This window comes from Pteropus medius, unplaced genomic scaffold (genome assembly GCF_902729225.1).
Source record: "Pteropus medius unplaced genomic scaffold, Ma_sr-lr_union100, whole genome shotgun sequence".
Classification (NCBI taxonomy): Eukaryota; Metazoa; Chordata; class Mammalia; order Chiroptera; family Pteropodidae; genus Pteropus; species Pteropus medius.
This window is the reverse complement of record NW_024349802.1, coordinates 3,563,916-3,588,724: the sequence shown is the minus strand read 5'-3', so window position 1 is coordinate 3,588,724 and position 24,809 is coordinate 3,563,916. Positions and strand designations below refer to the sequence as shown.

The following is a 24,809-nucleotide window of genomic DNA, read 5'->3' as shown; positions in this document are numbered from 1 at the left end:
CCTGCGCTCAGCTCTCCAGGCCACCCTCCCTCCTCGCCCTATAGGTCCTGCTAGTCCAGCTTCCAGTGCCTACATCTCACCTCTCTGCAGGTGCCTACGAGAGTCCCAATCTAGAAGCCCTTCCAAAAAGCACGTCTTTTTTTTTTTTTTTAAGGTCTTCTATAACTCTGCCCTTTCCACCCTGTTTCTCTCTAGACCTCTGCAGAGAGGCCTGTCTCTGCCGCAGGAAGTCCGTCCCCACACTGTCTCTCGGGTGCACCGTGAGTGCCCCACGGCCAGTGCCTACGCGAGGCTGAGTGTCCGGTGGTTCACATTCCAGGACGGTGACCCTGCCGTCCTCCACCACGGAGGGCTTCCTCGTGATGGTTCCGGTCTAGTCTCGCGTTCCCTAGCTGCTCCTGTCCTCGTCACTGCTGCCACCGAGTCAGTGAATAGCACCCACGTGTCTTGAGTGACCCAGGCACCAAACCAGGTCCTGGGCACCCAGGAAAACGAGGCACCGTCCTTGGAATGTGTAGGTCAGCACAAGAAAGACACGTGTTTACGGATAACCCCAGCCCACTGGGCGGGACCTCATGGGGGTAAGAGAAGGAAAGTGCCAGATGTGCTCCCTGGGGAGTCAGGGCCGCCTTCCCCCGGAGACACGTACAAGCGGCCTGAAGCCCGAGCCACTTCTCTGTGATGTGTCTGTTTTCTCTCCTAACTCAAATACAGTGTTTGTAGACTCGGTCCCTCTAAGCATCCCCTCTCTCTGCTGAACTCAAATCAGCCTTCCATACTTGCTAATTAGTTGAAGAATATGGTATACATCACAGCATCCTCACAGCTGGGGCCATAACACGTGGCAGCTTAGGAAGGCTTCCGATGGGTGTGCGATATCACTGGCTCTTTCTGCATGACCTGGATCCGCACATCAGGTGCAACATGGCCGTATTCCGAAACCTGGGCAGGAAGGAACTAGGTGGGTGGAAAGGATAGTTTCATTACCTTAAGTAAAACCACGTCCTGAGGTTTTTCTCTTCTGAACCCTGGTGTGACTCTCTTGAGTTTGCTTGTTCTACTATGTTACCTTTTTAGTGTGTTTGTTTTTGAGTGCTGATGAGGCGATGACCCACACACTCACAAAAATTAGCCGACGATACAGAAGTACCGTGTATCTGTACCTACTGTGAAGTACGTCGGGGCCCTGGCTGCGTGTCTGTTGCGGTGCATGTGGATTGCTGGTGCGTCCCACTAGGTGTGCTCCTGAGTCATCCAGCTTTCTTCTTGGGAGTGGGATATAGTTGTGGCAAAACAAATTAAGAATTAATTCAGAAACCTCAATAGCTTGGAATACCACAAACATTTCAGAGTGTGGAATCTTGGCTGCCCTCAGCCTTCTGGTCGGACTCCGCTGTCGGGAGGTGGCACTGACCTTCTGGGAAAAATCCATCGAGGGCTCAGGCTGCACCTGAGAGGTTGCTTCACAGCGGGGACTGTGTTTTGGCACAAAGGTTTCGAAAGAAATAAATAACTTCCGTTTTTTTCCTTACTTTGAATTGAGAACACAAAGTCTAAAATTGTATTCAATAAATCAGACCAGTACTGAAAAATATAATTCTACACTGTTGCGTGTCTGTTAAGATGAATGGGAAGCGGAAGAAGGGAAATGGGGTACTCGAGAGACAGTGAGGGGGCCACGAGGGTGAGACCCACACTGACAGACGACAGAGGGACACACAGGGGAGAGAAGGGGGCGGCACTCAGGGAAGCAACGCCCACCCAGCTCGTTGTGGACTGGGGCAGAGGCTCATCTTTTGATGGATGGAGCCACGAGTATCGCCTTGTCAAGTCAGGGGGCAGTTAGCACAGCCCCTTGTCCCCCTCATCCAGAGTGGAACCTGACGGTTCGTCCTGGGACAAAGAAAGCAGAACTCAGGGCGAGGACACCATGCAGCTTCGTGTCGCGCGAGGCACTGGTGCTACTTTTAACGAATGCTCGTATTTTACGTTTGCATGCTTATGTCCTGTCTTTCAGTCTGTCTAGCACCTCCTTGGAACTGACACCCTCTCATGTCGCAGGGATTGTGGATAAGGGAAAGGGGGAGCGGCGGGATGAGCCCGTGTAGGTTCACGGAGAGAAGTCAGCATCGTCGTGAGTAAGCAGTGCTGTTGATGAAAGCGCTCCGAGCACAGCACGATGCTAAAAATACGCTTTTAAAGGAAAGCACAAGTCTTTCCAGAACCTCAGATGACCCCTTTGTAGTCTGGCCTCCTTGAAGCTTTGGAGGAGAGAGCATAGTTGTTGAGAAAGTGGAGCCCTTTTACAAATTTTTCTTGTCTGTTTCTTTGTTTTTCAAGAAAGCGTTTTTAGACACGTACGAGATGAGAACCGGGAGGGAGGCTGTGCTCCCGCAGGCAGGAAGCAAACACACAGCCTCCTCCAGGGCTCGGTCCCTGAGCTGGCTCCCTAGATAAAGCTCGTCGGTCCCCACCCCGTCCAGGTCAGTGAGGATTTCCGGGGGGTGGAGACAGGGCAGAGATCACGTTGGGGAACCGTGGTCTGCGCGTTTCGTTTTGTTTATTTTCTTCCCCACCCCTATTCTCTCCTATTTTCTGCTGTATCCCCAAAGCTTAGAGCAACCAGGGCCACACGAAAGGTGCCCACAAATGTTTACTGAATGAAGGGATGAATGAACGACGGCCCCTTCCAGTTTCTCTGGAATGAACCTGGGTCTCAGCCAGGTGTTGGGGACATCAGCAACGGAGGCCAGGTCCCAGGCAGTAGGGTGCCTCTCCCATGGCCTTGCTCGGCCCCACGTGTGTATCAGCAGTAGAGGCGGAGTCCCCTTCCGCAGGGGGGTGGACAGCTAGTGAGCAGTCGTCGTCATGCTTTAAAACACAGGTGTTCTGCAATGCGGATTGGTTGTCAAATGGCAATTTACAAGCACACTGTCACCTGCAGTTCCATAATCGGCATAGGCATCTTCGTTCTCATGATGCTTCTGCTGAGGGATGCAGGACGTCTCGAGTTCCGTCTCTTCCTAGGAATTCCGTGGCTGGGGGCAGCTCTTCTCCACCATGGATCTGGGGCGTGAGATCACGCGTAAGCGCCCGTCTCTTCAGTGAATGATTTCCTTTGGGATCTTACATGGAGGGCGTTAGAAACGGGTGAGGGCCGCTCCAGGTCATCCGTCCAGCATCCTCATGTTCTGCAGCCTTTTCTTGACGTGGTAATTCCTGGCTATGCAGTGTCTGAAGAACTGGGGTTTAGAAACCGACTGCCTGATTTCGCGTTCCGGGCCCCCCCAAAACCCCCCAAGAATTCGTTCCGCATCTAATCAAGTCACAGACGCTGGGAGGGGAAAGGCGATCACAAAGGTGGACACCGCTCGTGCCTGCACTTCACGTGTGTTCCAGCATCACGTTCCCCGGACACCCTCCGAAGGAGGGGTTACCGTTCTGAGAAAGCCGGGGAGACCGAGGCACTGGCGGGGGAGCCAGATGGGTCGCGATCGGCAGAACTGGGAGTGCAGAGGCGGCCAGCGTCACTCGGACACTGCGCTCATGTCTCCGGCCTCTGACGGGCGCTCAGGAGGTCAGTGCCTACGGAGCCCTCCGGACACGGTCCTGGTGGTGCTGCTGCCTGCGCTGACGTGGAGGATGACAGGGAGCACACACTTAGGAACATGTTATGCCTGTGGACTGCCCTGGATATGCCACCTGAGAGGAACACGTTCGAGGACCATCCAGAAGGTTTCAGCCTTGAGTGGCTGATTAAAAAGTTGTCCTAGGTTTTTATTTTACTTAAAGCTGGGCACATCGGTGGTCATTTTCACTGACTCTGTAGGGCCAGAGCTAGCAGTGATGCTCCGATAGAGAATTTAAGCCGCCACTGGGAATAAATTGAGAGCCGGGAGCCCTGGGTTACTGCCCATTCTCTCAGCCGCTGACCCTACCCCAGGGCGCTTGCCCTGAGCTCTCCCATCCGCTAAGACTCAGTGATGCTTTCACAGATCCATGCGGCTTTCCAACCATACGCTAAACTCCATCATCCTGCCTAACTCGGGATTTTTGCCACACTACCAGATCTGATAAACACAATACGTAGAGATACTTAGAGAATTAAAACTGTATGGAGAGACAGACAAAGCAAGAACAAGGCAGACTGCACAAGGTGGAGACTACAAGGTGAAGCCACTGAGCTAATGACTATTAAAACGAACACACGCAGCAGATAATTGAGAGAAGCCGCTATCGCGGGGCTCTTCACTGGCCCGAGAAGTCAAATGAAAAATATGGTGTAAAAGTGAGACACTTATCTTTTTCTAGCATTTCTTTAATGTCACACTCTGCACTTGCATGTGGTATCAGCTTTTCTTGGGACTTGCTCCTGGTCAGACTTCTCCGAGCAGCGCAAGCCTCGTGCGCGTGGTCAGCGCGAAGCCAGTTGCTCGCGTCACGTGATTCAACAAGGGAAAAAGAAAGCAAGTCTTTATCGACCACTCTGGTATCGATTTAAAAGAAGAAGGAGATGATAAAGTGATGGGGCCGGCACAAAGATCAGTGGCTCGAGGTCGTGTGGTCGCCTCGAGATGGGAGGGCAGGGCTGAGAGACCGACGTCTCCCGGTTGTCTTGAGCTGACCCCATGAACGCGGCGGTGTTTTCGTAAAGCTCTAGTGAAAACTCTTGTGGACCAAGATGTCAGCGTTTGGGGTACGAGAACATTTAATCCATCTGAGTTCAGATCGAGTTTCTCACTTATCCTTGTGTGTTTCTTTTACCTGATTAATGCTAGGTCAGTAAACGCAAACACATTCCTTCTTTAAAAATGCAACTTCTACCCAAGTGAATTTTTACCAAAGGAAACTCTGAGGCTGAGTTTGCTGGTAGAAAAGCCCAAATCTTTGATACGTTTTTATTTCTAAACGCTGAGTGGCCGGATGGGAGGATCGTCCATCTCTAAGCCGCCTCCCTTTCTGCCACCTTCTCACTGGATTTCCTTTTGATTGCTACTAGGAAAAAAATACAACTTGAAGTGGAAGAGAAAAACTGTTGTCCAGTCCGCATGCCCTGACGTTCGAGCAAAATTATCGTCTAAGTGTATCGTTAATAGCCTCATTAAATGTTTATTAGGAACCTGTTATTGGATAGGACGATCCTTAGTCCTTCAATAACTCCTTTGTGTTGTGAATCCCTTGGACCATTTTTCCTCCTCTTTGAAAATATTTCTCATGGAAGTGCCGTAAGTTAGAGATGATGAAAAACTCGTTTTAAAGGTGATATTTCCACTTAAAAACTCAAACTCGGATTTCTAGTAGCAACCGTCTCTCCCCCGGATCCCCCTGGCGCCCCGACTACTCCGCTTTGCGCGTCACCCGCCACCACCCTGTCTGCCTGGGGCGTCCCCTCTCGTCCCCTCTTCAAGTTGCCATGTGACAAAGATCGGCCACCCAGGATGTCTCTCTCTCAGCTGTCCCAGTGCCACCAGTCTCCCTGGCTTGGTGCCAGGTAATTCTCCTTGTCACGCTCTGTCGCGTGGTGTCCAGTTCCTCTTCTCTGACTGATCTCTAGCTATCGAGACTTAACCTTCTGGAAACGTGTGATATCGTTCACACATTCAGTGGTTACGCACCGCCAGGGCACGGAGACCCTTCCTGCCCTGCCGATGGCTCCTCGATTCCTGGCTCTGAGCGGCTTCTGCGCGCGCCAGCGCCCACACCTAAGCCTCGCCCCGTGTCACTACTCACACCCTCCGACGTCTTCCGCTCTGTGCATCTGACCGCCGGGCTCACGCCCCAGGATTTGAGCGTGCTGGGCTTGGGCGCCTCATCTCAGCCCTCGTCTCAGCCAGAGCGTCACCTCTTCCTGGGAGCCTCCCAAGCACGCCCTTTGTCCTGTCCGGAGTCTCCCTCCTGCCGCCTCCCGCCCTTCTAGACTCGGAGCTTCCTGAAGACCTCGCTTTGTCCTGCTGCCCCTCAGGCTCGGCCGTGGCCTCTGCTGCTGCTGCGCGGTGCGCTTCCGCAGACGGCAGAGCCCCGTGTGGACGGAGCCATCTGCGGAACAGTCTACCTTCCCTGGGCGCGTTTCAGAGTCCACCGCACTTCCAAGGATGCTAAAATTGCTCACTGCAAAAACAAGCAGATCTCACGAAGCAAAATGCGGACACGATGAGGTGTTTGTTTAGAATCTAACCACTGAGGACATATGGAAAAGATAAAGCAACAGGCAAGTGACAAACACGGGATGCTTCCCAGGAAACAAGCAGTGCGGAGGGACCCACGTCACCGATGAAACGACCCAGAAACCCAAAGACCGGTCGGTGTCATTAAAGTGGGCAGGGCATACGGTGGACCTCCATGGCGCGTCCTCCACTGAGCAGCTGAAATGAGTCCCCCAGGCCCCCCTGCCCGCCACTTCCCTTTCCCTCCGGCGTCTGGAGGAGGGAGGAGCAACTTCTATTCCCAGGCTGCTTGTAGCACTTTCGGCCTCCAGCCTCCTCGTGTCTCTCATATGCTGTAGTTTACTGCATTTCATTTTATGCCCAAGGCTAGATTATTAAGGATCGCATTGGAATTTTCCGTAATAACTGCAATATAAACTTTGGCCAGCATTTTCCCTGCTGTTGAGCTTTATTTTTTTTAAGTTTCTTCACCCCTGCTATGGCTCTAGCGGCATGTCTCAGGCGGACCTACACTGTGCCAATGTTGTCTCCTCTCTGGTTTTTCTGCTCAAACTTCATAACAGCAAGATGACGTGGCAGAGAGAGCATGTCTGTGGGTGTTCAGTACTCTGAATAATCAGTTCAGTGCTCTGTAAGAGCACAGTATTCACAAATAATGACTTTGGAGATGGTTCTTCCCAAGTCCCTTTGAAATACTGTATGAGCCAAAAGGCCTGGGATTTAGAAATATGATTCCTACTCATCCCTAATATCAGCTTTTCTGTATTCCGGTTAATTTCCTGTCGGTCCCAGTCGGAGGTGAGACCGTGCACTCGGCGAGACAGAGCTATCAGGTTAGAGTGCTTTGCTTTCATGGAGATCTGCGGTGTGCCACGGTGGGACAATATCTTTGTCCACGTCACAGTCCCTGGACTCATTCATTACGGCGTGGACGACGTCTACAGTACTCGTGACTCGGGCTCCCACTGAACATCCCGGTGGCTTACGGCAGAAGAGCCTCCTGAAAGGGTTCCTATCAGGAACTGAATTCGGGACCGGGAAATGTCTCTGGATTTATAGTTTTTCTTAATCTGAGAGGCAAGATTCTTTGTTGCTTGGCGACGCCTTAGAACCTCGGGAACAGATACAGTATCGTACCTGGTCCAAAGGTTCGAACCCATGCTTTGTAGGGCTTACTGTTTAACATGAGCTGACATCTAAACAACTTGTTTACGTGGATCCTGGCAGCGTCCTCACGACACGGTACCAAACCTCTATTCTCTCCTGAATATAAGCTGATTAAAAGGTGTAGCGTTTTACTACATTCCCATTACAGGTTAGCTCAAATATTGGATAAAGACTTATCCAAATGTTTGTCTGCGAGTTTCATGGTAATAAGGGTATTGTCATGTAATATCAATCATATTAAATTTTGCTTTAAAATATTAAAGTCATTCCATAACATTATGAAATATTAAAATCAAATATGTGAGGGGACTGAAAAGGATCTGCTTAAGAAATTACGTCGGCTAATTCCGGGGTGCGGAATGAAGGCCCAGGGGAACCACGGTGATGGAGGGCTGTGGTCCCTCACGTTTATGAAGGAATCGTTTCAATCACGGAGCCAGTTTTGTCTGGGGAGTCTTAATAACTGCATCCTCCAGATGATTGTGGTTTGCCTCAAATATGCATAATTTGTGTGGTCTTTTGGGTGCCACCGACTGGTCAGGCAGCGGCCTTGACATGGACCTGCTCAGCTGTCTGGTGGGCTGGCCCAAAGCTTTGCAATAAAATACCCCTGGTGACCCCGTCAGTGCCCGCCCTGAATCGATGCCCACCCGAGGAATTCCGCTCCGTGGTGCCACTGCTATTTCTTTATTATTATGCCCTGGGAAGCAGCCTGTAATCTGCTTCTCATACCAGAGGGTTCGGGAGCTGTGTGTCCAAATGAGCCTGCCATGGGTGAGAGCAGGCGAGAGAATACAAATGTCTAGCTACGCGAACACATCTGTCCAGCTGCTCTGCTGTGATTCACTGTTAGTCCCGAGAATCGTTTTTATTTTCTGACTGCTGCTTTCTGTGGGTGGGAGTCTTCCCAGTACACAGATGCTTTGCATGCATGAGTCTGTATTTACCTATTTACTTAATTTCTTTTTCCCTGCGGAGGGAGAAACAAAAGACAAACATTCCCCATCCTGCCCTGGGAAAACAGCTGTGTGGCAGAAGAGAGAAGCCACTTCCCCCACCCCCCCCACCCCATAGAGTAAGCCACGTCCGGCCCCACATGGGGCTTCCGGAAGCTCTTGGTACAGACACGGAGCCTTCCAGCCTCTGCCTCATTAGCCTGTTTCTTAACCAGCAGTGGGGCTTCCCTATAGGATCATGGTGGGCCTGATTTAAGTAAAAGCTCAAAGTCTTAATCACAATAGTAAAAAATGGAGTCGTAGCAACTGTAGTAAGTTTAAAGACATACTTTGCTTTTCAAGGGCATCCTGTCTTTAAGTGGAGGTCTTTCATTTAGCTAAAGAAATTAAACCAAATCATTCTATCTTGAAGGAAATGATGAATTTAGTGAAGTGAAGCTCAAACTCTCTGTATCTGACATAATTTATGCAAAATCATGCAATTAGTGATAGCTGTGCTAGCCGATTTTTCTCCAAATGCGCTTCTGATAAAACCACCGTGAGTAGCAGTGCCATCTAATGTAAGTAGTAAACATGGATAGTAAATCATTAATATCTGGTGAGGCATGCAGATGGCAGGACCTGCATTCTTCCTTTCAGCTGCTTCTGCCCGTTTGCTAATCATTCTTGCAAAAAAAATGGCAAAGGTAAATAAGAACTTCGCTTTGAAAAGTACCGTTCAACAGGGTATGAGTGTAGCGAATAGCACAATGCGCACCGTGAAGACCCGCGCCTCCCTCCCCCGCTTACTTTCTGCTCCGTCTGTAGCATGAGCTGAATAAGGTTGAAGCATGTTCCTACATATAGTACTCTGGGAATGGCCCAGGTCAGGTGACTGGGTGGTATTTTTCAATCAAGTCCCCAGCGCTGTAACCTTGACAGTCCCCCACTGGCAAATGGAAAGGTAGCCCTCCAGCAAAGCCGCGGCAGGGGAAAAGCGGCAGGCGCCCTGACCTCACCCTCTGCTAGTCTGAGCTGAAGGCTTGAGAAATGATCGCGTGGGCGCCTGGCCAAGGCAGGGCTAGCCCAAAGTTCCTTCCCACTCTGCCCGGCTCACCTCAGCGTGCTTCCGCAGAATTTAAGCACCTAAGCAGACAAGGTCAAATTAAACTGCTCTGCTGACGCTTCTGGCTCAGGGGCCCGACCTGGCTTCCGGTCCCCAGGCACAGACCTGCAGCAGGAGAGGGGTCAGGGCCAGAGTCCTGCTCTGAGGATGAGCCACACACCCATTTTCTCCCCTGTTTACTCCAGAGGCACCTCTCCCTGCACTCCTGGCATCCCCATATCGCTAGCTCCATCACCCCGTGGCATGTTTTTGGGCAGTAGAATGCCGAGGTCACAGGGACGGGCTCTTTATCTGAGCGATGGAGACACCGCCGGAAACCCTGAGCATGAACCAGCAAGACGCAGACTCTCGCTCTTGACTTTGGGCTTGAGGCGCTGCCCCGGACCCGGGCCGGCCGCGGGCTCCCTGCTCCCTCCCGCCAGCCGGCTCGCTAGGTCTGCAGCATTGGTCGGAGTCCCACGCCGGTGCCGGTCTGGCTCCGGACGCCAGGCGCCTGGAAGCCCCGCGGGTGCCGACCCGGGCCCGCAGCTCCGGGAACGTGCTGACCCGCGCGAGCCCGGGCGCCACGGAAGGAGACGGGCATTTCACGTGGGCATCTGCCTTCGCTCCTGCTCGCGCCTCTGCTTCGCGGCCCGTGCCGGGCCCCGCGGCTCGGACATACACCCCACCCCCCGCCCCCCGAAGTTAATCAGCCGTACTTGCCAGTTCGCTTTAGTTTGGAAAATACTTAAAAACCTCGAAACGTTCGGCAACACGGCCGCCCCCGGATCCCTCCCGCGCTGCCTGGCTAGGGCTGTCGGGCGCTCACGAGGCTGTGGCGTTTGTCTGGACCCGACATCGCAGCCATGCAGCCTCGCTCCAGCCTCGCTCGTCCCTGGCCGTCGCCAAAGTTGCCGGACGCCCCTCGGCGACCCCATCGCGCCAGATGCAGTTGCGTAACCTGGACCCCCACCCCCGCTCGAGCGCGCCCGGTCCGCTGCCCCCTGAAACGGCAGGTCCCGGCCCCCGGAGCCGCCGAGTCCTCGGCGAAGCCCGTTCGGGGGCAGGTGCGAGCGCCGGAGCCGGGGTCGGCTCCCGGCCGGACGGTGCTCTGCCCGCGGCCAAGTGCAGCGGGCTCCGGGCGCGGGAGGAGGGCGCGCGGGGCTCGGCTTACCTTCCGCTGCTTACAGATAAGTCGAGGTCGGTGCAGCGCCTGGCTCGGGCATGTCTCGCCGCGGACGCGGCACGGAGCGCCCCGGGCAGGGCATCCGCGGCGAGGCTCGCCGGGCTCGCGCAGAGGAGGGCTCGGCTCCGGGGACCTGGCCGGCTGCGCGCCCGCCGCCCGCCCCCTCCACGGCCGCCGGCCCGGCCCGCCCGGCCCGGCCGTCCCCCGCGCCGCAGCTCGCGTCCCTCCGGCCGGGCTCAGCGAAGCGCGCAGGGAGGCAGCGGCGCGGCTGGCTCCGGGGACGCCCGCGCGCTCGCTCGCTCGCGGCGCGGCGGAGCCAGCCACAGCCACCCGGCTTCGTGCTCCTCCGATGTCCTCATTTACTGCAATTGTCTTCGGCGAGATCTGGGAGCTGGGGCCGGCGGGCGGGGGCGGAGCGGGGGCGGGGGCGGGAGGGAAGTCCTTGCGGCCGCCCCCGCGACCCAGCTACTCCTTGGAGCCGGGCGGGCGGCCGGAGGAGAGGGCTCTGGAGCCGCGCGCCCGCCGCCTGTGCGCCCGGCTGGCAGCGAGGCGGGCGGAGCCCCGGGCTGGCGGGGGCGGGGGTGGGGGCGGCGCGGGGCCGGGCCGGGCCGCCTGCGTGGGGTGGGGGATCCGGAGGGAGCGGAGGCGCCCCCGCCCGCCGACGCCGGAGCCCGGGCTGGAGGCGGCGGTGGGAAGAGCCGCCGGCGGCCGCCGCCAGCGCGCGGGGCTCCACCGCGGCGCGTCCTCGGGGTCTCTGGGCTGCAGGCGGCGCTGCGCCGCCGGGAACTTGTTGAGTCTACCCCGGAGCCGCCTCTGGAGCCGCTGGAGGGCGGGGGCCCTGCGTTCTCTCTAGGGAGGGGTCGCCGGGGACCCAGTGCTATGACTGTCCCTTGTGCCAGCCGGCCTAGCCCAGTGGAGCTTTGAAATCCAGGAGCGCGGGGGCCTTAGGCGCCTGCCCGCTCACCTGCAGGTTGCCGTAGAGGCCGAGGTCAAGGGCGCGTTTTCCTGCGGAGTCCATCTCAGGCTCAGCCCGTCAGCGGCCAGCTATGTGTGACCTGAGGACCAAAACGGGGGTGCCCTCCAGGTCTGCTGCCCGCTGGCATTTAGGAACAGGCCAGAGCCGGCGCCACTGCTCCTCCTAAGCCACCTCCCCTGCTACTCCCCCACCCCAACACACACACACACACACACACACACACACACACACACACACTCCACCTACCTGCAGATGCCGCGGGGCTCCCGCTGGTTCTGTTTCAGGGCAAAGTTGAGCTCACTTGGGGGGGAAGAGATCTAAGATGCAGGAGGAGCTAACCCCCTTGCGCCCCTCCACTGCCCAGATCCACCAATGAGTAGATCTTCCGAGCTTAAAGAAGCTGGCTCTGTGGCCTCTCTGGTTCTTGACAGGCCCTCGTGCCTGGGCCTGGAACTAAGTAGCCAGACGGCCACAGGTCTGTGACTTCGTAAATTTTCTCAGCCTTGCGGCTTGAAGTTTATTCTCTTTGGATATACTTGAAGGAAGCCACATTCATTAGTTTGAATATTTTCGAAAAAGGGCAGAGGAATGGTGAACCCAAGGACAGTGACCGGCTTTGAGGAAAGAATTGGGAGGACAGATGAGAGGTCCTGTCACTCACGCAGCTCTTCAGACACAGCGGCAGGTGCACACACCTCGGCTGGCCCATCCGCGAGTCCCCACCCTGGCACCACCCGCGGGACCCAGCCCCAGGACCCAGCCATTGCTCAGTCTTTGTTTGTGATCTGAACTGAGCCTAGTCCTGTGCTTTGTATAATGACTCTTCTTTATAAATGGCTTTACATGAAATGCTTTATTTCTCTATATGTGGGTGCTTGGAATAATGTGTCCAGATATTTCAGAAAAAAAAAAAATTCCTAATTTTTTTTCCTTTCTCCTCTTACCTGTCAGCATCCTTTGAGACACAGCTCTGCAATCTTCGGGCATCCCAATAGGCCCGGAAAGGAATCTTTCTGCGGGTTCAAACTCTGCCCACTTGGTTCTATTTCTTATCCCTTCTTTACCCAGATCCCCCAAGTCTAATTATTAGTCTGTTTTTCCTCTAGCTGGCTAGTGAGCCGGCTGGAGCGATACGAGTCCATTCATTATCACTTTCGGTGATGCGTTAGTGGCCTGGACACCTGTATCCCACTGCTCTGCCCGGAAGGGAACTGATGTGAGGACGTGTAGGACTTGGGGATGTTTAATGCCAGGCGGGAGGAGTCATGACTCCTGTTGCTGCTGTGGGCTCAGTAACTCTCCTAGTGGTTGGGGACTTTCTATAAATCTTACTTCACTGCTAATCCATAAAGTCGAAACCTGCCTTCCATCTCTTAAACATGCCACCGTGCATAAAGCTGCCAGGAAGTGCTGAAATTGTGCTGGCGGAAGGGACAGCTACATTTTTAGGGGCCGTGAGTGAAAACGGGTAAGCATGAATGCATGCCCAGCAGGACAGAGCAGAGCCACAGGCGGCAGTGTAAGCTGGCGAGAGAATGGCTCCAGGGACAGTATCCACATGATATGTGATTCTAGGAAGAAAACGAAAAACTGATTGGGAGGTTAGGAAACCTCACCTGTCCAAATAGGGGAGTTTAATTGAACTTCTTAGTAGCAAGACGACTTTTCGTTGTTCGATTATCTGTGGTTGTTTTTCTGTGTCTGTTACAATCATTACAGTTAAGTAATACAATTAAGTAATACAATTTATTTGAAATAAGCAACTGCTTGTCCATTGTATTACTTAATTGCAAGTCTTCAGCTTACACACAGAAATACCGATGAAAACTCGTTTCCCCATACCTTTGGCTATGAAGAGATATTCCTCATGGGTGAGGTTGATGGGTCGTCATGCTCTAATCTTTAAGGCAAACTTTCTGCTGGGGGCTGGTGGGGGAGGCAGGAAAGTCCCCCCTTGTCATGCCCACAGAACCCCCTCCCCGCCACTGCGTTATTTTTTTATGGATGAGATGTGTGCACGTTGTTAGGGTCTAGAATGAATCATTATGTTCAGTTTTCTCAGCAAAAAAGTTAAAGTTGGTAGAAAGTAGATTCGTTTTAGGAATCGGTTGGGTAATAATTGGTTTCTCACATTTTGTTTCAAAGTTTTGCTGGAAAAAAAATGGACTTGCAAAAGGAAAAATGGCTACTCTTAAAGTGGGCTTTCCCCAAAGCAGAAGCACCTACAGAATTAAAAATAGAAAAAAAGTACAAGATGGATAACTTAAGAAAACATCCGAGTCTCTTTTCTTTTGCTTTCTTCTCGGGAGTGTGCAGGTGTCGTGCAGAGAATTGCTGAATTTGCAGCCTTACAGTTTAGTCAATTTTGAGGTCTCAATTTCCGCATTAAAAAAGACAAGAATATACGAGTCAGAGCTGTAAAATAATGGTTTTGTCCATCTGAGTTCCATACTGGAAGTAATGCGTGTCTATCAACAGTAGAATGGGTAAAAATCTCTCGGTTTATTCACGCAGTGGAGTACTACACAGCAAAGCAGAGAGCTCACTGCTGATGCATGCAGCAGCATGCACGATGCTCACAAATGTCACGCAGAAGAAGCCAGACTCCATTTAAATGAAGTCTCAGAACGCGACAAAGTTATCGACGGTGGTGAACGTCGGAAGGGTGGGCACCTTTGGGCGCACTAACCGCGCAGGTCCACAGCACCTTCTGTGGCGTTGACTGTTGCAGAGTTGTGTACGTACAGAAAATGCTCTCGTCCCCAGCGTGCCCCCCTCCCGTCTGGACGTTACCACTGCGTGTTTGCGCCACCTGCACCGTGCTCCCCAGGAAGTCATCCCTTTACACGAACCAGCTCATCAGTCAGCGACATTGACTTGCATGGGCTGAAGCCACTTCCTCTCCGAAACCCAAGCTGAGAGGGAAGAGGGGCGTCCACAGCCTGGCTCCGCGGTGAGGGGACTGCTCGGTGGAACTGCCTTTTTTGGGACACTGCCGAGGACACCTGCCTGGCTTGTGGGACCAGCCATGACAGAGCTGATAGAGTTCACATTGGAAATGACTTTTCTACCTCATCCCATAAGGTCCTGAAGGGACGTCGGCTGAGCCTCGGTCACGAGTGCAGCTGACGTCCTGCAGTTCAGAGGCCGTGGTGGCAGAGCGGCCATGCTCCTCCCTGGCCAGCAGAGGTGGCACGTGTTGACCTCGGCTCAGACACTGTGCTCACAGGGGCCCCCGCCAGACCTCGGCCTTTGCCTAGAGGTCTGCGAGAAGCCCTTGGGGTCACTCCCTGTGTCATGTTCCGCTCACGCATTTACCGGCGCTCTCTGGACTGACTGAGCTGAGTCCCCCGCTCTGCACGAAGCCCCTGCCTGTGCTTCCTCCTGCTGAGAATCGGAGCTGTGCTTCTTGAGTGTGGGGCCCCTGCGTGCTCCAGGGACACTCCCCAGCCTCAGGGTTTGTCTTTGCAAGATGAGTGACCAGAGATGGTTTAACGGCCTGGAATGCAGCGGCTTGGACAGTCTGAACATAACGCAGACAAATCGAACTCCCCACTTTCCAGGGCTCCCCCTCCCCTGAGTCAGTTCCTGCCCCTCCCCTGCCTGAGGTGGGTGTGCGACCTTCAGGACCTTCACGGGTCAGTCTTCCTGGCGGAGCCTGTGGGGTTTCTCATTGTCCCTGTCTAATCTTTTGGGGAGCAAGCCTCTTCCAGATGAGGGGACATCGTGGGGGCTTCCTGGGGGCTTTGTATAATCCCCCCCTCCCCCCACACCCGAGGCCAGCTTAAGCCCACTAAAGTCAGCTGCTCATAGAACAGGTGATATGCCCAGGGAAAGGATGAGACCTTGGACCAGAGTTAGGTCAGGAAGGGATAGAAGTCGCTTTCAGGCTTCAGCGTCTGCTCTGCTGTTTGTCTGTGCTGGTGTTGACACCGCCGGCCCCTCCCTGGGCTCTGTGCTCTGGCGCAGGTGGGGGTCTCTGGTTCAGGCATTTCCTGTTCACCCTCCATCCCCACCTTGGGTTCCACACTTGGGGGCAGAGTGGGGCGGAGGAGAAGACGGAACCCTCCCTGCTCACTCCTTCCCGCCACGAATCCTGCTTGGTGGCCGTGGCGGTCCGCTTTCGTCACATGCCTGCACAATGCCAGGCACGGGGCACACTGCGCGGCGTCTTCTGGCCTCGCAGGACGACCGCGAGATAAATACGGCTCTCGTCCTTACGGATGAAGAAAAGTTCAGTGACTCCTCCAACGTCACACAGCTAGGGAGTGATCGAGCCCAGACTCAAATCCAGTTCTGTCGGATGTCACCGTGCCACACTGCCCCGCTCAGGTTGCTTATGTTGACGTGAACTTGAGATTCGCTTGAGAACGCACGTTATGATTTAGTGTTACTCTGAGTCACCGTGCACCACGCAGACATCACGGTCCTATTCGAGGAGTGTGATTCTCCCGTGGGATCCTCTCGTGGTACTTACCTGGCTCCAGGCCTCAGGCCACACCAGGGACCTGCGTCCAGACTGGACCGCACCCCTCCAGCCTGCCTCTGGTGGTGTCAGTGTGGCTCTTGCATGGGACAGATCCTGACCCAAATGGCACCCGCTAGCGGCAGGCCCTCACGAAGCGGGCGGTGCCCGCAGGCTGACTGCAGCGTGTGTTTGTCCACGCGTTCTTTACGTTTGTCAGCCAGGCGTCATCTGGTCACTGGATCCATTATATTGCGAAGTAAAAGCCGTCACTGGAACAGCGACGCGCCGTAACCGCGTCATATTCCAACAGCACCTCACGCTTCTCCAGCAGCATTTCAGTGAAATCATCGCACATTTTCTTCAGCCCATCACAATGTAGACTCCCGAAATGCCACGGACGACCGTTTCAGAGGCTGCCGAGGTCAGGCGGAATGACCTTGTGTTACCATGGTCGTCTAAGTGTCCCGAGTGACCCGTCAGTGCCCGCAACACCTGACTTGAGACGTATTTGCTTAGTAGCGTGGGTCCTAGATGGCGTGGCAGCAAGCGACACTACGCTGGAAAGCAAGCATTTCATTTTTAAGTGCAAGTTCCAAATGGGAAGCGTATGGAAGTTTTCAAAAAATCTCTTGTTCTGTTCGATGACCTCTAAGCTCACACGCAGATTGTCAGTTCCAAGTTTTTCATAAACATTTTTTTCCCCCCTCATCTTATCGAATATTGGGAGAGTTAAAGAGGTCGTCATTTGATGCCAGTGCACTGGCGGCTTGCGGATCTGCGCGCCTCCAAGTTGCCTGATTTGTGTTTTGGCAAACTCCGGGGCTCCGCTGATCGCTGCCCGCGGGGCTCGCTTCCGAGTCCCCATCCCATGATACTTACACTCGGGTACCTTTAACGAATGGAGAGTGACAATCAAAACTGCCTCTGAGTACTTCTTTCCCACAATCTTAATTTCTTCTAGGAGTCTCGAAGAAAAGCAAGACATTTTGTTTTTAAATGTTGTTTTTAAATGTATTTATTTTTTCTTTTTTAAAATGTGTTTTTTTTAATGAAATCCGGTGCCCACAGGATCAAATTCATATGGTTAGAGTGTGGTGCACGCGGTCACACATACAAGGGTGTCTCAGATTCTCCGCGGATCCACCGCCTCCCCCCCACCACCATGGGAAGGAGGCCTCAGGTGGGCCCCAGACCCTGCTCGGTTGGAAGAGGGAGGCGTCTGTGTTCCACATCATGGCCTCCATTCCAGTGAGAGAGGCGAATCTCGGAAGCTTTTCCTCAGTTGTGTTCATCGTTTGGCTATTTCAGTGGATTAAAGGAAGAAACTTGAAAATTGGTATGTTTTTAAAAAAAATTAACTGGAAGTATAAATTTGGAAACTGAATCACCACAAAGATGAAACAGCTTTATCAGAGAAATCAGTTACTCGGTCTGAAGTTTCAAGGAAATCTTAACTCATTTTATGTGTGTTCGCACCACGAACCACAAACATTGGTTTCGGAACCGGTGAAGTATTGAAAATGCGCCCGGGGTTGGGCGGCGAAGCAGTAAATGAGGGTGCTCAGGGCTGGGGTGGGTGGGGCCCCACAGGGCTGCGTTTGGCCACAGCTCACGTGTCTCCATGATGAGGGATTTGTCCCCTCCTAGACCATCTCACGGTTCACATCTCTCTGCCCATCTGAATGTGGATCGACGCTTCCCATTTGATCAGCATGAGCAAATGTGAAATTACCTTTTATTAGGCTGCCTTGGGCCATGAGCGTCCTGCCCTGAAGTTCTAATAGGAGACGAAATTTATCGATGATTTACTGTGTCACTGAATCCAAGTATGAAAACGAAGAAATTTCTTTCAACAGTACTTTCCTCCCCCCTTCCCAGCGGAGTAAATATTGTGTCACATGAAATTGCTGATGATACTTCCGCGTCCCTTAAAATAAGACCTGTGACTCATTCACACCATGAAAATAGTTAAGAGACAACGTCTTCACCTGCAGATTCATGAGTTATTGGCTCTTTCCCTTTTGGTCCCTGGGTGTTAATGAATGTTCTTGCTTCTGGGGCTTTCTCTGCTTCTGTCCCCAGCATGGACTAGGAGTGAGGGGCCTGGCTGGATGGTTCGGGCCCTGGGTCTCAGCCCTCGGAGTTCCACGTTCAGGCTCCACGGTCGGTGGCGAATTGCATGAACTCGACTTGATCCCGTAGACCCCCTCTCATAAGACATAGGGTAGGCAGATTAAAGGTGTGTCACGTGTGTCGTAACCAGCACCCCCAGTGGACCAAGTAGACCAAGGCAGGTGTCCTCACCTAAGTGGACCAAGGCAGATGCCCACGGCATAGAGCATTTGGCTTTCCCAGGAAACGCGTTCCCTTTTTTACCTTAGGCATGAGAACTCATTTGTCGAGTTCTCGCTTTTTCCACGGAAGCTTATACTTTGTTTCCTTAAAGGACATTTTAAAGCGTTGCTGAAGATAGGATGCATATGACAAGCTTTGAAACGTGGCCGATGTTCTCCATGAAATTTAAATAAGCTCTGCTAACGCAGAAATAATATCTACATACCACGTAAAATGCAAAGATCTCCTGTGGATTTCGCTATTTACTTCTTGACAAGCATGCATAATCCCTCCATCTGAATACTGAACAGAATCAATTTTTTAAAAGAGTTCTTCACCCATGGGTGTAACTCACTCTAGGCAAACTCCCTGTGTGAAAGCAGGCCTTAGTTAGCAACAGGTAAACTGATGGCTTTCACATTACCAAATGCTCATTTTAATTAAGGCTGCCGTCAGATAACCTGTCTCTCACGCACTTAGAGGGATTCAAGTTGTCAAAACTTACTTAATACGTGACTTTACTGAGATGTGTCTTTTGCATCAAGTGTAATTTCCCGCATATTCTTGAATAGTGTGTGCACACGGGAATACACACGTACCCTGGCAATTTCCCAAATTGTCTACGTTAGAATACGTGTTCCGTGAGTAAGGCAGTCTGGACATGATTTGGGCTGTTGGAGCAGAACGTTTGCACGCTTGATCGCTGAAGTCCCCCTCTACCTGCTGGGTGGCGGTTACTCACTAGAAACCACAGCTTAGAAAATCCGGAGGCAGACGTATGTCCCTGAGGACTAGGCACTGTGCTAGGAAAAGCACACATCTCTCTATTCTTTTTATGCTCTCAGTAATGTTGTGAGGATATGCTAATGTGCCTGGGTGGCCTCGTGGAAGGTTCTCTGCCTACACCGCTTCTCAAACTTTGAGTCAATTGGGACTTAAAAATCGGCTCATCTTTGTACCTCAATAGGTCTTTTCCGATTTGATTCAGTTTATCCATGATTTATGCTAGCCCCCCCGAATAGAAATAGACTTACTGCCTTATTAAATATTTTCTTAAGAATGTATGCCAATTTCTTCCAGATAAATGAAGAGTCTTGGCATCTCAGGTCTTATTCTCCATAAAGTGCAGGCAGGTATGGGATACGGTCGCTAATGCATCAACTATTTCGTGAGGAAACAGAAAAACACGCCTGCCTTTACTGTCGGGTGGCAATCCAGGTGACTCGGTGTATGCCCATCAGCTCTTCTCCGCTGTCCATGGTTCTAGAGTGTTATAAGAATTAGCCCTTTACCCCTCCTAAAAGCTCCGTGAGTAGTCAGTCGGTCGGGAATCTTACAGAGAAACCGCTGCTGAGAGGTTGTGGGTGATTAAGAATAAACTCCAGAAATATCAGATAACAGTTGCGTTTCAGTGAGCACGAGATGGGTGTGTTTTGGCCTTGTTCGTTCTTAGCTGGTGTCTGTGTGAACCTGTAACGCTTTTGGAAGACTGGGAGTGCTGTTCCTTTTTCCCAAGAAGGAAAAGAGAGAGCATCATTATTCCTGTACAGGTCGAGAACATGGATGCTTTTAACATTTGGGGATTGCTTTCATAGATCATAGGCCTTCCTATCTAACGGTTGATGGAAAGAATTTATAGCAGGGGCCGTAAGCTTTTTCTTGAAGAGTTACATAATAAATATTTTTGACTTGCTGCAGGTCATACAATCTCTGTCCTGAGAATTCATCTCTGTCGTTGAAGCAGGAAAACAGCCATAGACCATACACAAACAAACGAGCACGGCTGTGTTCCAATAAAACTTTATTTGTAAAACCAGGAGGTGGGCCAGATTTCGCCCACAGGCTGTAGTTTGCTGACTCTTGGTTCACAGCATAAGTTGTTCTGGAGAATTTTAATGGCGTATATAGACCCAGATTTTAAGAATGAATTAAAGCATTCGATTTACCACGAAAAACAGTGTTTTCCCCCTTTGCTTCTCATGGACACTGGGTTCATTTACATCTGCCTCATCTGGGATGGGGCGGACTAGGTCAGTGTCCCCTCTGGAGCATTACCTGTTGGGGGACGTGGGGATAGAGCGTTCATCTGCCAGCGTATGAGTAGCAAACAGCAACTCCATGCCTCAGCATTCACATTCTTGGAAAAAAGATCAAATCTAGGGGTAGCAACGTCTTTGATGCCGTATATCAGAAGCATTTTGCTTTGTCAGTTGTGGAAATGCTCTCATTATTGGAGCTAAAATGCAGTAATCTCTTTAAAAGGGAAGCCAGTATGTTTGGGGCACTCACTGTCCTCTCCCTCCCCCTCTCCCAGGAGAACACTGTGCAAGTCAAGACAAGATAATGCTGGACAGTTAATATTGGATTTTCATCTCTGGCTGATGTATTTAAGTGCTTCGTGAAACCAAAGGAAATGTCTTTGCTGTAGGCTTTTAGTGCTGGAGCGATTATGGCGACTGATGTGATACATATTTTTGTGTGTTAATAATTTCCAAACAATCGAGATGAATAGTTAAGTTTCTGTAGTTGTTCTTTGTACCCCTGTGAAAAACGATTAAAGATTAGCTTAATATGGATTTTTCACTCAAATAAAGATCAATAATCTGTCACATATCTTTATTAATGTTATATGTTTAACTATTAGGATTTGAATATTTCCCGTGAGCAAAGATTTCACGACCGCGTGTCATTTTTTTAAATGCCCGAAACGTAACGTAGCGATCATTCAATTCGATAGACCTTAGCTTGTGTCGTCACCTGCTTTAAAATCTATCAGTGGTGTATCTTCTGTTAGTACTTTGTGACGTTCTCCAAAGACATAAGGTCTTTACATTTTATAGAGCAGCACTTTGGCTGCCTGTCATCAGGCCTTGGTGCTCCTTTGTGAAAACCAGTCCCCCGCGTTGTGCCGTGGTAACCGAGCGCAGGTAAGAGTGTCTCCGGCGCTGGCCCCGGGTGTACCCCGCAGTGAGAAGCCAGCCCGCTCCGCGTCACCGCGTGTCACCTGGGAGGCCCCCTCAAATCCATCGTCTCGCCGCAGAGCTCTCGGGGGTGCTGACACCCCACCCCGGCGCTCCAGAGGCAGCTCCCCGCGTTTGCGCTTCGCTTCAGCCCACGTCGAGTGGGCTTCGAGGCCTTCTTCATCTCGACGCGAAGGTCGCGCTCCATGAGTCCACTCGTTCGGGTCGCGGGGGTTGGAAGAAGGTGGGGCTCGCCTTCGGAGTTAAAGAACAAAAGCTTGGGGTACGTGGGCGCACGCTCCCGAGCTGGGGGCTCGGTTTGGATTTCCGTAGAAGAGCAAAGTCAGAGGGCATTCTGGGTGGGGACATCTCACTCGACATCCTGAAGGTCGAAGATGAGACGAAGGGCCAGCCGAAGGTCCTAGGAGAGCAGAGCTCGGGGCGGGGGCGAGTCCACGTGGCCTCTGGTGGCTTCATGACTTCCTGGAGGTGAGGATGGGGGCAGAGCTCATCCCACCGGTCAGCCCTGGAGGCGCCATCCTGGTGCAGCGGGCCACCCAGGGCCAGCTTACCGGGGTCCACCGCTCCGTACCCCTCCCGGAAGGGCAAAAACACGGTTCCCACCGGTGAGCGCTCCCTCCGATAAGCTGTGCTGTGCCGATAAAGACGTCCCACGTCCGGGGCCAGTGGGGGTTACACCTGGGATTTACTGAGAGCTCTAGAGAGACCCAGGCCCGCAGCTACGACTGTGGTGGCCACGCGCCCCCCTCTGTCAGCGGGCGACCCAAACCCGCGGCGCCCCGAGCGCGTGGGGCGGCTGCGCCTCCTGTCCTCAGACTCGATGGCTTTCGGTTGGCCCAGCAGGACCGCGAGGGTCTCAGCGTCCACTGCATGGCCGCCGCGCGTCGCCACTCCCGCCTCGTCACTGGGACACGTCACGATGCCAGGCCTTGTCCTCTGATATCGTAGTTTCTGAATCGGGAAAAGGAGAGAGCAGAGGCTCCCTCTCAGCTTCCTGATTCCCTCACGGGGAGAATGAAATGTCTCATGAAGCCTTGACTTCGGTGGTTACTGTCCCGTTGTCTCCAGACACGCCCGTGAAGGCCCCATTCCGCTCCGCCGACACCTGCTGTGGGCGCCCCCAGCCCCGGAATGTGGCCCGGAGCTCGTCCTGGGACAGTGTCCCCCGCCCGTCCCCGCGGATGACTCCCTGCGAAGCCACGGAGCGCCACGGAGGTGACGAGGCCATAGGGCCGCCGGAAGTGGACCGCGCCCGGGGCTTGGTTCTGGAGGACGGAGGAGCGTGCGCCGTGGGACCGCAGCACCGTCGGCCGGGCGGTGGTTCCCTGGAAGTCCCCCTCAGGCTGAGCCCGGATCCCAGAACCGCGCGCCCGCCGGGAGCCAAGGCCGCTGGTCTCTTCCCCTCCTCCCTCCTCCTCCTTCTCCTGTCTGTCCCGCATGACACCTGAAGGGGTCCGCGGCATGGGCGGTGGAACGGGTGGGTGCCAGGCCAGCTCTTTGCCCCGCCCTGCCCCTCAGGAGCCCGCGGCTGGCAGAGGTGGGGGCAGGTGACCTCCGCCCGTCCCTCTAGCTTCCTTCCCCAGGGAGTCGAGGCTAAAGCAGTGGGAGTTAAAGCCCAGTGAGCTCGCTCTCCCCCGCTGCGTCGTCCAGGGCATTACTGAATTTCTTTAGAGAGTGAAATAACAGTTCGGAATATTCCTGCAGCTGGCTTCTGAGTGCGACAGGGCTTAATGACTTCACGCATGACAGTCAGGACCTCCCGTCATCTGTCTTAGAGCTGCAGCTGGGCCGCCAAGCCCTGCAGATCCAGCACAGCGAGGGGACGCCAAGGGCACCTTGCCGGCCAGAGCGGGTCGTGTGTCCCTCTGCTGTCCAGGGTGTTTCTCTCAGTTCACTCAGCGGGTTAATAGTCTAAGGTTTCAGGCAGGTGGTATCAGACACCTGAAAACGAGAAACACCTGTCCTCAGGTGTTCGCTGATCCATGTCCTGACCTCAGCGAAGCCAGCACCCCGTCTCCTGTTTCTGTCTTTACAGAGACGTGTGGAGTGACTGTCACCTCCTGTTCGTGAACTTGGGGTCTCGAGATGTGATCTGACAAGCATCTGGTTCTCCTTAGAGGACACGTTTATTATCGTCATATTTACCTCTGACATTTAACAGCTTCTATTACTGATTTTTTAAAATCCAGATTTTATTTTTTGGAGCAGTGTAAGGTTCCCAGCAAAATCGGGGGAAGAGATAGAGATTTCCCGTACACCCTCTGTCCCCACACGCGCACAGCCTGCCCCACTGTCGCCGTCTCAATCGACGAACCCGCACTGGCACGTCATGCTCGGGGTCCATCGCGTGCCTCACCTTTCGCGCTTGGTGTGCGTTCCGTGGGTTTGGACAGAGGTGTGATGACGCGCATCCCCCGGAAGTATCGGTGATTTCACCACTGCGAGATACTCTGTACGCTTTGTTGCTGTCATATTTGCCTCTAGCGTTTAACAGCTTATTGAATTTTTTCTTTATTGAATTTTTTAATACATCGTTTTTTCTTTTCCCAGTAGAAAAATATAGATTGGTTAATTGGTTAAAAAGTTCAGACACCATAATTTTTATGAAAATGCATTTAAAAGGAATACATGTAGTTGGTGAAAAAAACAAAAATGATTGCACAGCGGGGCTTCCACCTCTGTTCTCCAGCCACGCCCCGGTGGGGCTTGAGTGCCCCCCGGAGGACACGCGGGGTGCCAGCGGTCCTGGGAGCACCTGCCTGTCCTGAGGGGCGTCCTCCGCCCTTTTCACACGGGCGTGAAACTTGTAGATCATTTCCTGTCCGCGTAACAGTGTCGTGATTCCGAGTTTGAAAATAGTGCCATTTAAAACGATTTAAACCTGCAAACAAAATCGAGTTCACTTTTGAGAATACAGTTTTTCCTCCTTGAAGCAGTGAATGCTTTGGAGAACAAGCAAACAGTATAAACTTATTCAAAACTGGTTTTAGTCTTGGCGATTTTTAAAAATCCATTTTATCTCATTTAGCTTTTCTTTATTTACTTTTTAAATATTTTTAGGTGAGGCAGCCCTTTGGTCGACCTCACAGATTGCAAGGACCTTGTCAGCTTACAATCCCTTACTTTTTTTATTTTTTACGCCTACAGGACCTGGTCTTCCTAGGTGGCCTCTCCTCCAAGTACTAACCAGGCCCGACCCTGCTTAGCTTCCGAGCTCAGACGGGATCGGGCTTGTTCAGGGTGGCATGGCCGTAGACTCATTTAGCTTTAAAGAAATACCCATCACGAGTGGGTGTGTAATTTTGGTTATGTGCATTTTTTCAATGTGCATATTTTCGGAGGAAAATATCCCAATGAAAGAAGAATCGTTTAACCCCAATTCACTGATTTCTCAGAGTTGCCCACGTGCTGGCCTCCAATTATGTGTCTGCTTGGATTGAGTTTGAAATTATTTCAAGAATCATTTTGGTCTTTGCACACATGTAAAAAAAAA

The 24,809-nt window shown here is 52.6% G+C and overlaps 2 protein-coding genes and 1 pseudogene across 12 annotated transcripts in view; 1 reads left to right on the top strand and 2 right to left on the bottom strand.

Moving 5' to 3' along the window:
* INSYN2A (inhibitory synaptic factor 2A) overlaps window positions 1-10,735 on the bottom strand; it is a 56,021-nt gene extending 45,286 nt beyond the window's left edge. For 2 of the 7 annotated variants that reach the window (XR_005647210.1, XM_039836005.1), the window contains exon 1: window positions 10,546-10,735. The gene's annotated coding sequence lies outside the window, so the exon portion shown is untranslated. The remainder of the gene's footprint in view (window positions 1-10,545) is intronic. The other 5 variants (XR_005647211.1, XM_039836003.1, XM_039836004.1 and 2 more) reach the window with 4 other exon arrangements.
* The window catches only part of DOCK1 (dedicator of cytokinesis 1), a 413,576-nt gene that overhangs the window by 219,050 nt on the left and 169,717 nt on the right, over window positions 1-24,809 (top strand). The window lies entirely within an intron of this gene.
* LOC120581722 (uncharacterized) lies at window positions 24,455-24,573 on the bottom strand (annotated as a pseudogene).